The sequence below is a fragment of the Channa argus genome, chromosome 15 (genome assembly GCF_033026475.1).
Source record: "Channa argus isolate prfri chromosome 15, Channa argus male v1.0, whole genome shotgun sequence".
In the NCBI taxonomy this organism is placed as follows: domain Eukaryota; kingdom Metazoa; phylum Chordata; class Actinopteri; order Anabantiformes; family Channidae; genus Channa; species Channa argus.
This window is the reverse complement of record NC_090211.1, coordinates 13270215-13283184: the sequence shown is the minus strand read 5'-3', so window position 1 is coordinate 13283184 and position 12970 is coordinate 13270215. Positions and strand designations below refer to the sequence as shown.

Genomic DNA, 12970 nt, shown 5'->3' with positions numbered 1-12970 from the left:
CACAATATTCCCCAGCTTTATTCTATGGTTTGGTCATTCTTACCAGCTAAGCACCTTACATGTTTGTTAATAATTTAATAAGAATTACGTTTAATAATTTGGTATTTGAAGAGTTGGTTTTCACAGCCGACAGGATTTTATTTTATTTTATTTTTACAGGGGAAGTTGTTTACAGACAAGTTGGTGTGTGTGGAGAAAGAGACAGAGAGAGAGACAGAGAGAGAGAGTAGATGTCGGGATCACAGCATTGCGAATGAAATAATATTTTTTTATATGTTTTAAATTGTTGGACCATGATCTTACTCTATATTATAATTGTAACCACTATCATTACATATAATGCTTATTGTTTTTTTTTAATTCTTCTTTTGTTGTTGGCCCAAAGGTTTCAATCTGATAATTTCGCGTTATCAAACGTATGGCAGCAACAACAATAAACTCCATGTACCATCATGCCTTGCGCGCCTACGTTGGCTGAGAGCAGCATGTGCTGCAAAGCTTTGCTCCCAACTATGGCTCAGTGCGGCTCAGGCAGTTCACAGGAGCGCATCGTCTCCACAACACAGCCATTTGGAGTGGAACCGGGACCATAGGGAAGAAACGGCTTCTTTTTGTTCCGGAATGGAAATGATGATCACACTTATCGATATGCTTGATTTGCCAAACCAATAGTGAGTTCACACAAGGATTATTTGGACGTATCTAAGAGGATTAAATACTAACGTTGCCCTGTATCAGTGACACACGTGGAATTAATAGCCTTTTGTTGTGATTGCTAAAAGTTGATTGCGATGGCAGCAGCTGATCGATTCAACAGTCCAGCTGTGGCGCGTCCCATTGGATATAAGGAAGTACTGTCTCTGAAACGGGACGATGGGTGTCCATTTCTCCCCCCTGCCCAAGTCCTTTCTCGGACAGACAAGTCGGGCTATTTTACGCATGTTCGCGTGTGACCCGTGCCAGGGATGGCCAGACGACGTATATGTCGTTCAGTATTCGTGGTGAATTCTGCCACGAGCTTAAGGAATCTTTTGGAATGTATTTGGGGAACGACGCTCAGCAGATGTCCAGAAGTTCGGATAATGACAGCGTGCATCTCCTCATCCAGCAGGTATGTTCTAACACTTCTACCCTTTGGCAGCGAAAGGTTAAGACTTTTTTGGGGGGTTACCAACACGTGCAGCCCAGCCGGTGTTAAGTGGAAACCAACCGTTTGTGGACCCGAATAAAAAATAACTTCACCGCTCCGGCTATTATTTCACAAATACAATAAAATGTTTGGAGCAAAGGTTCTCGCGTTATCTCCTTCCACACCCATTTGGCCTACATCTTCATTACCAAATTACACACAGCAAACAAACGTCTTTCCCTAAGATTCTTTTGCACACCTCCTACAAAGTTGGGGTGCACTGTGTCCGCGGAGAGGGGCGTGTTTAATACGACAAAGCCTTGTCAACGTCCTGCTCTGTGCTCTGAGGTTCACCTGTTCATTACGCGCGCATCTCTCGCTCTCAGAACAGACTAAAATTGTGCGTAAACCTTTACAGCCTTGCCTCGGTTCACCCCGACATCACCATACACCTGCAGGCCCAGGTGTCAACAAGTCCAGTCATAGAGCTAGAAGTCATAAGTAGTGGAAAAAAAAAATACAGGTGCAGAAACATAAATGAGCAATGTGAATACGGTGTCCACAGAGAGCAAATCTGTCCCACTAACTTTCCCACAGTGACTCCATTCAGGTGAGAGTAAATCTGTTTGAACACAAGGAGGCCAGTCATTACTGCAAGTTGCTGCTGCTTGACACATGTGTAGGAGATCAAATCTATCCTGGGGTTGACACACGGGCAGATTTGGTTCCTGGTGAAACTATTCATGTGAATGGAACCTTTGGATGCAAGTGATCATACTACTTTCTGAACCTATATTGTATCAGTATTTGAACCTGTTCTGCATGTTGGAATTTTACACCAACTTCCACTTTTTTTGGAACATGTGCCTCTTACTTTAACCTTAAGCTCCCAGTCCTCAAGCATTTCCACTTGCTTTACAATAAAGAATTCCGTCTATTGTTGGAATACGGGACAGAGCCTCACTATATGTCTGTATACAGCACAGACCAAGCACCCCCCTCCAAAAATCTCAGCACCCCCATACACCCCCTCCATTAAAAATCTTCTCCAAACAAGACCCCCTTTCTCCACTGAAGAGGGACCCTCTGTCTAATGCCAAGTGACTCTCATGGCCAGCATTGACGGTGGGACACTTGCTTCACAAAAGGAGCTGAAGTGTCAAATAAACTCGGTCAGAGCCCCCGACACACAAGAATTCCTTTATCTGGCACCCTGGGAGGGAGACAAAGACAGACTTTGTGTCAGTGAGCAGGCCTTGACTAAACACTGGGCCTTTAAAAACAAAACAAAAAAACTCCTTTTCACAACTTATGCCTCTTCTTCCTCCTCCTCCTTTTGTCATTTGAACGGCAGAGCGGGAGCATGACGTGACCCCACTCGCCCAGCATCTGTCCTGGACACGGCCAACATCACCTCTGTGATGGGCAAGCTCCATACATACACAGATGCACCCATGCATGTCCGCCTGCATACCCCCACGACTCTGGCAGACATCAAAGCGGCAATAACATTTCAATTGCTGTACTTACTTTGGATGCATTTGTTTATGTCTTGTTGAGCTGAGAATAGTAAAACAGGAATGTGTTTCCTCCTAGGGCAGAATGTGCAGGCTGCGCTGTCATATGATATGCTTGTGGTGAACCGCAGCAGAGGGCCATATACACATCAGGGTCAGAGTCACTTAACAACCCTGTATTTACCCCACTCAACATTTCCGAAGAACTTTGGCTTATTCACTTGAAGTTCTTTGACTTTAGATTCAGTTGTACTGAGGTCTGCTTTGTACTTTGCTCCTTTGTCCGCTTTCATATACTATTTTCAGATAATTATAGCCAGTTATCATCACCTTAAAATCTTACCAGGATGAATAAGTTGAAACTTTACTATTGAAGCTAAACACTTGGGACTTTGTCCACACTACCGGTGCTATGGTCTGGTCCTAGTCTACATATGAATGTGCTAGAAAATAATCTCACAGTGTGTTGAGACAACGCTGAAGCAGCTGCACTGAGACATTATCGTGGCACAGAGCTGGAGCTGGTCAGCCACACATTAGGCCCCCACGCATGCTAACACAGGCCTGCCCTGAAAGCGATAGTTCCCAGCACAGCGGTTAAGGTAAACAGCTCAAGTTGCTGTGTCTGAGGGTGTTAATGGTGTGTTTATGAGCTTAAGTTGAGTGGTGATTTATCAAGTCGAAATGCAGGGCTCACCCTGGGTCCCTGGCATGACTTGAACTTCGTATCTTTGTGTGTGTGTGTGGGTTTATGTGACATGACACACAGGTGACAACACTGGCTGAGCAGCATGACCTCCTGTTGAACTGTGCCTCCATGTCATGAGTGTTTCTGACCAATGCAGGAAATGGAAAGCAATACAACTGTTATTTATGTTTTTGTTTTTTGAGCAAATGTGCCCTCAGTCTTACCTCATCAGATTTGCATGACACAAACTCAATTTGCAGGATAACTTTTTAATAAGCTTTTTGAGAAATATCAGGCTGTAAAAAAAGCACTTGTGTATCCTTTCATATAGAGCACCACTTGCACTCCGTTTGTGTGTGTGAATGTGTGGGTTTAGAATAGGTTCTAAAGTTTGTCTGAACAGGAGAACTGTCATTTATTAGTAGTGCAGGAACAATGGGGAGCTTGTCTCTGGGGTGGCGGGGGCCAGCGGGGGGGCGGCTGTGGAGCCAGAGGAGGGTGGCCTGAGATTGGGCAGCAGCCTCTGACCAAGAACAAACCCCTGTCTGATGGAGAGAACTGCTGACCCTTCCTGAATAAAATGGCACCTTTGTTTCGAGGTGTATGTGTTTGTGCCTATGTGTTTATGTGTGAGTAAGAGGGAGAAGGAGAGAGGTTTTGAAACGCTGGGAACGCTGTCGTGTTTCTCTCTAAGCACTTTACTGATTTTCCTATTGAATTGCAATTTTTCTCATAGCTACAGGTTTTGTGATGGTCACAGTATTCAGTTAAAGGGAGGATGTGTAAAGCCTTGGATGACTAGTAGTAGTTATTAGCTAGTTATAACATCATTGTCAGAGTGGCCGTCCACCAAGTTATAGTTTTCTGTAGACCACCAATTCAGATGAATTAGCTGTTTGGTGTCCCTCTGTGGCCTGATGCCAGGATCTGTCCCGTGCTTATACCCCTGCAAACAATTGTCTTCGCTATAATGATGCTCATGAGGCAGAGATGCTGAGCTGAAGGAGGGTGAGGAGAGGAGTAAATACTGGTGGCACCAGATTGCTGATTTTGTACAGAGAAATCTGGTTGTGTGTTTGCATGTGTATGTGATGGGGGGGTTGTTATCCTCTCAATGTAATGTGGGATTCATCAAAGTGATGCCTCCAGGTTGGACACTTAAGGATTTGATGAACCTCCCTTTGCCATTGTTTAGTGCTCAGACCTTCTGAACTTACTGCTTCCTTCTCGGGGTGAATTATTGCACACATCCTCTGACTGCCAAAATCTGGCTACCCCTTCACTCCTTGACCTCCTGGTTATGCATTGCCAAACTGAACTCTTGTGGAGTCTAGAGAGAAGGGAGTATAGGAGTGATGGAGAGCATAGAAAGGTGAAAGAAGGGTAGGTGGAGGACAGACTCTTTTACCGACATTCCCTTGACACACACACACACACACACACACACACACACACACACACACACACACACACACACACACACACACACACACACACACACACACACACACACAGAGCAAACACCACACAATGCAGCACAGGGGCATCTCTGTCGGCCTGGACATGGACAGACAACACTCCATTCAGGCCCTGCCACAGGAAGGGTGCATGCAGCACCCACCTCACAACAAGGACACTATGGCTGTGTAGAACAGTAGTGAATGAGAGATGCTAAGAACAGTCTGAAATCCTGTTAGACTGGAACACATGCGGATGAGAATTCCACTGTAGGGGTTTGCACTGTGGAAGTGTGCTCTGAAGCACGAGGTTGACTTCACCTGATAAGTGCAGGGGATTTGTGTCACACTTTATAAACATTCTATTTTTTTGAGAGCAGAATTTTCCCACAGAGAGAGAGAGAGAGAGCATATTTTATTGGTAGATTGGTAGAAGTGTGCATATGAAGTGGGAGGGGGAATAGGATGGTCCTTCAGGTGTTTGCTTGACCTGCTGCAGTGTTATAAATACCAGTCGTTCCTCTTTCCTTTTTCTCTCAAACTAACTCACTTGTTCTTTTCACGCTCTTGTTTTGGAGGGAAAATCCCTCCTTTTGTGTTCCGCTCTCACAAATGTCACATTCCACCAAACCTGTGACCATGTGCGGCCTTTACTTTGCTGGGTGTGGGTTGCTATGGCATCGCCATTGCATTTCAGCAACACCTACAGAAGTAAAACCCTCCTCATTCAGGGGTTGGGGCTTTTTCCCATTTGATCCACTCTTTCACTTTTCTTTGCTTTTGGTTCATCCTCACTGGGGAGGATAAAGGATACATTTTCAGTGTGAAGAAGAGTGTGAAATTTCCTGTGTGACCTCCCTGGGACCCAGCAGACCACCAAGCTCCTCAGACAAACTGTGTGTTTATGTGCTCAGTTCTGGACTTGTGCAGCTTTTAGTGCATGTCTGTTTTTATTGGTTTTGTGTAAAGGAGATTGAATGAGACAGAGTTACACTGTCTGCTTTCCAAATAAAATGTGCAATTTAATTGGCACTTTTAGAGGATCCATGTCACACATAAAAGCTGTGTCAGGGATATATGTATAAGTCTTTCCTAGTACAATCGGTTGCTCTGTGGTCAAGCTACTGCAGTGAGCCCTACTCTTTTGACATTTGTGGTGTGAAGTGGAAGAGGTGACTGTCAGTTCCTGAGGAGAAGATGAGCACACATTGCCAAAGTGCTGTAAGAACAGTATAACAACCAGAGGCTTCCAGAATTCAGGGCCATCAATACAGGGCATCAATTATTTAGCTATGGAAATGATGCAGACATTCATATTTGTGACTGGGCTGTTGCTTCATAGATTTTGTGTCTCTTGTAATACTTGTGTCTCGCTGATAGGATAAGGCGTTAAGTTGTTTCCTTTTTATATTTTTAGTTAGCAAAAAATTGTAAAGCAAGCTCAGGGCCATGTTGCAGTGCAATAGATCAACAGCTTTCAGCTTGTCCCTTCAGGGGTCGCTGTGGTTGATTTTTAAACAGGACTTTGGGCATTTCCTAGACTCTGCTGCACCCTTGTGGTCAACATGCGGAATAACAACAAGTATTTATGGGTCTGAATTCCCCTTTAAACGTATGGAGTATATATTTATCGCCCCCCTTTGTACACTTAATGCAGTTACAAAGACACCAGCCTTACTCTAAACAAAATCTTAAATGCAAACATATCCCAAAGTAATAAAGGGGAAAAAAACTCAACAAATAGAATAACAAAATCCCACATAATCATTATAAATGATCAATAATGTTAAATGTGCAATTGTCTCTAAGTTGCTTCTCCTGATATTTTCAACAATCGTGATAAAGACAATACAACCATTAATATCTGTCAATCTCCAACCTGGATTACTTTGTTTACCTGACATGTAGACCTCCAATAGCACCTTTTATGGCAACTGAATTAGGAAAAATTAATTGTACAACTCCTTTGTTTAGTGGACTGTAAGCAAAATGTTATCAAGCTTGGAGAATGACCGACAGTCTCCAAGCTGGAAATTTTGGAAATTATGGAAATTTTGTTCCTATGCTAATTCTATATTATAAAATATATTGACAACTGCTTACAGTAAATGTTTTTATATTAATATAAATATTACATTAAAATGAGATTTGAGTGACAGCAGAAATAGCTGTTTCTATTTTGTGCATCTTTAGGCCAGAAAACTGTAATTTCTTCATGTCACCACTAGAGGTCAGATTTTTGTCTCTTTGGAGAATTACTGGAATCCTTCCCTACTTAATTAACCAGTCTAAGATATGCAGTACAATGCAAAAAAGAGTTTATTTTTCAAATGTAATGCGGTTTTCTCAGTGGCTTTAAAGATGCATCGCTTTATTTCACAAGCATTACAGTGTACAGTGTATGTACAAAGTAGAAAGTCTGGCGGTCAATTGTCTGTACAGTGTTAAGTTTCCCCTCCTCTCTGTCTTGTAGGTCTTCAATTATTTTGAAAGGTCAAACTACTAATGCAAATGTGACAGATCTCAACAGATTTCTGTTTCTTTTACAGTAGGTGGAGGTGAGAAAAAGCAACATCTAAAGTTTGATCACTAGATGGCAATGTGGCAACATGAAACAGAGCTTCCCTGAGGAAAAGAAAAGCTACCTCACATGTAATCCTGTAATCTATGGTATAATGTGTGTGAATAACTTCATGTTTTACTATTGCCTTTCATTCTAGCTCATCACCTTTTGTAAACTACTGTAACCTTGAAATGTGTGTGTCTGTGTGTGTGCCCACAGTGATAGATCTGTTTAACTCTATACTCATCTCTATATAGTGCACAACAATGAAACATTGTGGACCAAAGTAAGTCAAGAGTTGTGCAGCATTTCATGTTGACTGCTTAAGCTAACACTTTTTCTTTTTTGGGGGGGGGATGTTTTGGCAGAATCATTAAACAGACTTGGCAAGTATGGCAGCTCTCTGTTGACTTCACTCCAGCTCTGTCACACATTGCGGAACTCAGAGCGAGTGAGCGAAACATTCAGATGGCACAGTTAAGGGAAAGGTGTGGCAGCACATGATTTGGCAACCGTAATTATAACAAGTATTTACAGTTTAGTTCCCACAGGTGTCGTGTGTGTGTGTGTGTGTGTGTGTGTGTGTCTTATTTCAGGAATTTTCTGGCACATTATGTTCAAGCTTTAATGACAGTTTTTAATGTATGTTGTTGATTGTTTCTTGCATGTGATTATACTTATAAACTTATAAAACATGCAAAAACAAAAGCTTTCTCCGTGTTCCGATATGTATTGGACACCACAACTGCCACTCTTCACAACCACTGTTGAACGTTTTTTTTTTATTTTTTATATATTACCTCTTGATTTTAAAAGAGCCGTGTTGCTCTTTTTGGAGCGCCCAGTCCTCTGTTTCCCGTGGTGTTCAGTGTTGAACGTTGACAAATTTGCTGTCAACAAATCACATTTGAAAGCATGTAGTTATTCAGGTTCTTGTCAGTTGGAGATTATGGGAAAGTTTAATCATAGGTGAATTGTTTATTTGTGCACCTGTGTGCACTGTAGAAAAGAATGAACCAGGTTGTTTGTAATGTATTTGCACACTGAAAACAGAAATGAGTTCAGCCAGTTCATTAAAACATAAGCAGGAGATTAAAGATTAATCATAATTGTAATCCTTGCTTTGCATAAATGTTTATTGCTAATATACTTCTAGTAACATTTTACTTTACACAGTTTAAAGAACAACAGGCCTACATTGTATCTACCCCAGCTAGTTAATTTCTTCATGCCACTGCAGTTTAGTGAACAAAACTGCATTTTGTGGAAAGTTAAACCATTTAAATGTACAGAGCTGACTTTAAATGCTTTTTTCTTTTCCTAATCTTAGCCTGACTACACCAGAGCTTCATTCTTATCATGGCGCCTGCAAAACATTCATGCCAATATAGTAACCACAAGGGGTCCCTCTTGCATCAGAACATGTGACCTGTGTCCTCTGCAGCGGCTCTTTCGAGATGTATATCTTTGTTTTCTTAGTTACAGCAATCCTATTTACCCAATTGTTATAGCTTCAAGTTATTTTAAAATCCGACAAGTGAAAGTCATTTGTGGAAACCTGTAGAAGAAAAAAATCAGCATATATTCATCATCATGTTTAAAATTTGCTTCATATATTACACTGAAGACTTATTTGCCGGCATGTTTAAATTTAAATGCTTTTACAAACAACACCTTTCTGTGTCTTCAGTATACAAAGGCAGTTTGTACATTTGTGAACGAGGTGGCAAAGTCTCAACATGAAACATGGCTTCTCTCGTCTTCTGAGGAAAGTAAAAGCTACTTTACATGTCGCGCTAACCTTGTCAACTATGGAGTAATGGGTGTAAATTAGCATTATTGTCATCTTATTGCCCCTCATCGTCCTTTGAAGATCAAAGTGGCCGCGTGACTCTGTGTGTACCGACGCTGATAAACCCAGAGTAAACTTCAATAAATCCAACTGTTCACTATGGTCATCTGTTTACTCCTAACCCTTCTGTGGCCTTATGAGTTGGAATGCTGTTGAACCAAAGAGTGTCGCCTGCTGTGCTGCATGTTGAGTCCTCAAACTAAACCTACACATGAGAATTCAGAAAACTCTTTGCACAGCATGGTTACTGTAGTCCAGCAAGAGAGAAATAAACCGCCATCAACAACCAGTGAACTAAATGGCAACATGAAAACAACACACACACTATCAGCAACCAGTCTGGCTTTTGGTTGTTTGATTCATGATGCAGAAACTGGGCAAGTGCTTCACATGTTTGTTGGCTTCACTCCCCTTTTGTGAATATCACACATTGCAGAACACAGAATGAATGAGAGAAATGTACAGGTGACATGGTGAAGGAAAAGGTGTGGCAGCTCAAGCATATTGCCAGTTGCAGTCTATTTCTAACTGTGTGTGTGTGTGTGTGTGTGTGTGTGTGTGTGTGTGTGTGTGTGTGTGTGTGTGTGTGTGTGTGTGTGTGTGTGTGTGTGTGTGTGTGTGTGTGTGTGTGTGTGTGTGTGTGTGTGTGTGTGTGTGTGTGTGTGTGTGTGTGTGTGTGTGTGTGTGGGTTGAAAGCATAAAATCTAAGTAATATGGTTTACATAATGCCCTCAGATCTGTATTGGAAACTGCAAATGCAATTCCTCATAACCACCATTGAAACATTTTCATCATTATTTCATCTGCTCCTGATTTTACATTAATTTCCCTTTGCGTATTGAATATCACATTTTTTTTTAAGAGCTGTGCTGCTGCTTTTAAAACGACCAGTCTTCCGTTTCCTCTCAGGGTATATACTGGATTTGCTCTCAACAAGTCAGATTTCAGAGTATGTAGTTATTCTGGTTCTTGTCAGTTGGAGATTATGGGAAATTGTCATGGGAAGAAGTTGTAATCATTAGTGAATTCTTCCAAATTGTAACCGAAGCCACATGCGCTGTGTTTCGATATTGCACATAAAGTTCATGTGCATATGTGCTGTAAGGTTTCAATCTACATGTAAGTGTTTTTGCATATTGCTACTGTGTGTGTGCGTGTGCGTGTGTGTGTGAGAGCTTTACACACAAAACTGCATATCTTACAGTGGCAGAGGCACATACAGTATTTAGTTTTCCACAATTTAAAGCTAATTAAATTTTTTCATTTTTGGGTTTGTCCCTTTGTGCAAAGTTGTGCACGGCCCTCTGCATAACCGTAGTAGTGTGTGCAGCTTCACACTCTTATCTGCTACTTGCTTTCTTACCAAAAACCAAAATCAAATTCCAACCTCTGAATTTATCAGATGCGTTGGCCACCATTTGTTTCTAATTCTGTTCTTTTTAATGTTCCTTTCTATTTATTCTCAGTAAAAGTGCAAGCTTGCAATGCCCACAGTTTACTTTCAGGTTTTTGTGTCGAGAGCTTGTTGACTTTAGCACCTGCGTCAAATCTCATTCATTTTCAGGGCTGCAATTGTTAACCCGCAACAGTGCAACCAGCTGCTTATCTTTGCCATCGCTTTTAAGCTCTAAAAAATTACTCATCTCTTGATAATAATTGAGCATCTAAATCCTTCAGCAGCTTTTGATGACAGCTACCGCCGACTAGTTGATCTGGGAACCTGACCAGACGTGTCCATGGCAGCCAGGCACTGTAGAAGTTCACTTGCCTTCCATGTTTTTCCCATAAAGCTGTTGTTTATTGCAGACATTATGTTGAGGCATGGCAGAGCAGGTAGAGTGAGCAACTCAAGGTGGAGCTTTGGTAGAGATATGGAGGAGGAAGTCTGAGTGTATATCTTTCTAGTCAATAGCTCAAGTAAACCTCTGTCTACTGTTCACGTTAATAATTAACACTAGAGTTCCATGCTTGCTGTAGTTTGCAGGTACTGTAGCCTTTTTGAAAACATTTGTTCTATAGCTGCCTTTGCATATTTTAAACCCTGCATTAACATCGTCTTGCAGCTAAAGTGTTACATGGTGATCCTGTCCCTGCAACTTTTTCTTATTGGTCGGCCTTTGCTTCATGTGGTTGCTGTTAATAGCCTGGAGTTAGTGGCAGCAGCTCATTTACAGACCAAAACCCCTCCATCTGCTCAACACTTTTTATTCCCCCCCACCCCCTCTTTCACTTAGTAACCTCCATGTTGAAGCAGGTCCTCTGTGGGTACCACTGGTCGTACCCCAATTAGAAACCAAGACCAACCCAAGTGCAAGCAAGGAGTGACCCTCCATATGCTGCTACCCCCATTTCTTGCTGCAGCTCTCAATCAGCAGCTGCCTAAATGGTGTACACGTGTGTCGGGAAGGGAATAGAAAGCTGTGGTGGGGGGGGGTTGACTTGTAGCGTAGCTAGAGTGGACACTGAGATGCATGTGCATGCAAACATAAACGCCCTACACACACAAGGAGGACATTAGCAGCAGTACGTAAGCTTAGGTTTCAGTGTGTTGCAAGGAGGGAAGTTTTTGTGAGCAGGGTACATATGTTTGTGTGTTCCTCCATTCGTTTACAAAGCCAGCACTCCTCCACTGTAAACTCTGCCAACATAGACTCTTCCAGACTCCTCGCTTGCTCGCATACACAGACACACACCCACATGCCGGTGCCGCCTTCTCAGTTAACTCCCAGGTCAACACAATTTGCAGCGTCCCGGTGCAGAACTAAACGGGTAATACATCTTCAAATATATTTACAACAAAATCAGACTGTATTGCAGTAACTTTGTGTTATCTGCTCTGTGTAGCCTGTAAAGACATGGATGTGGTAACGTGGAGGTATTGTTGTCAAAGTAGCTGGTCTTAATGTGTTCTGTTCCTCAGAGGCTTGAAGCGGTGGCCTGGTGGACAGCGCAAAGGTCACTCAGGTGAGGTAGGGCTTTTCCATCCTTCCAGAACTGTGGCGCCACAGTTCAGACCAACTGGCCTGTGCTATGGAGGGTGGAGTCTGGTCGAACTAGGGAGAGGAGGCAGGGAGTAGATTGAGAGAGGGTTTTGGAAAATGTGAGCAAGGTGGTCAGGGACCTGGTGGTTAGTGATGGCAAGCTTTCTCCCTGCCAGTTGCCAACTTATCGACTTAATGATGTGAGCAAGCGATGGCCAGTCCCTCTGCCCCCTGGGTCCCTGTGTCCTTCACGCACGCCATGGCAGCAGCACACCAATAAAGCCCCACATGGTACTGATTGAAAGGTATTTAAGTTCCCTTTCCCTCGCATATGTTCACTCATTGACTGAATCATGAATATCAAAGAAATTGGCACAACCTAGCACGTTTTGATAATCTTAAGCCTCAAATGTCTTGCCTACTCAAATGGTCTCCACATACTGTAGATGTCTTTAATCACTTAAAGAACAGGTTTATTAAAATAATGTAAACACTGTACGAGAGCTAAGTTGCTTTTCCGATACGGAGTTCAATTCATAATGAACTTTTTTTTTTCTTGCTTTGTTTTTGTTGGAAAACCTTTCCCGTGGGGCATTGTGGGGCAATCTTTTGCCAGTCCCCTTCTACTGTAATTTTCATCCTACGTTCCCTATCACCTTCCCTCCCACTCCTCTGTGCCTTGACTGAGCTGTTTTGGAAGGAGCTCCGGGGGCAGCATTCGTTTAAGAGTCAGAAATAAACAGGCATTAAAAGGCAGCGTGGTCTTAATTAGCTGAAGCTGTT

At 42.5% G+C, this 12970-nt stretch overlaps 1 long non-coding RNA gene across 1 annotated transcript in view; it reads left to right on the top strand.

The window, feature by feature from the left end:
- Positions 1–494: 494 nt before the first annotated feature.
- Positions 495–12970, top strand: part of LOC137100270 (uncharacterized) — a 52443-nt gene continuing 39967 nt past the window's right edge. The window contains exon 1 of the long non-coding RNA XR_010910875.1: positions 495–1111. This is a non-coding gene — a long non-coding RNA (uncharacterized lncRNA). The remainder of the gene's footprint in view (positions 1112–12970) is intronic.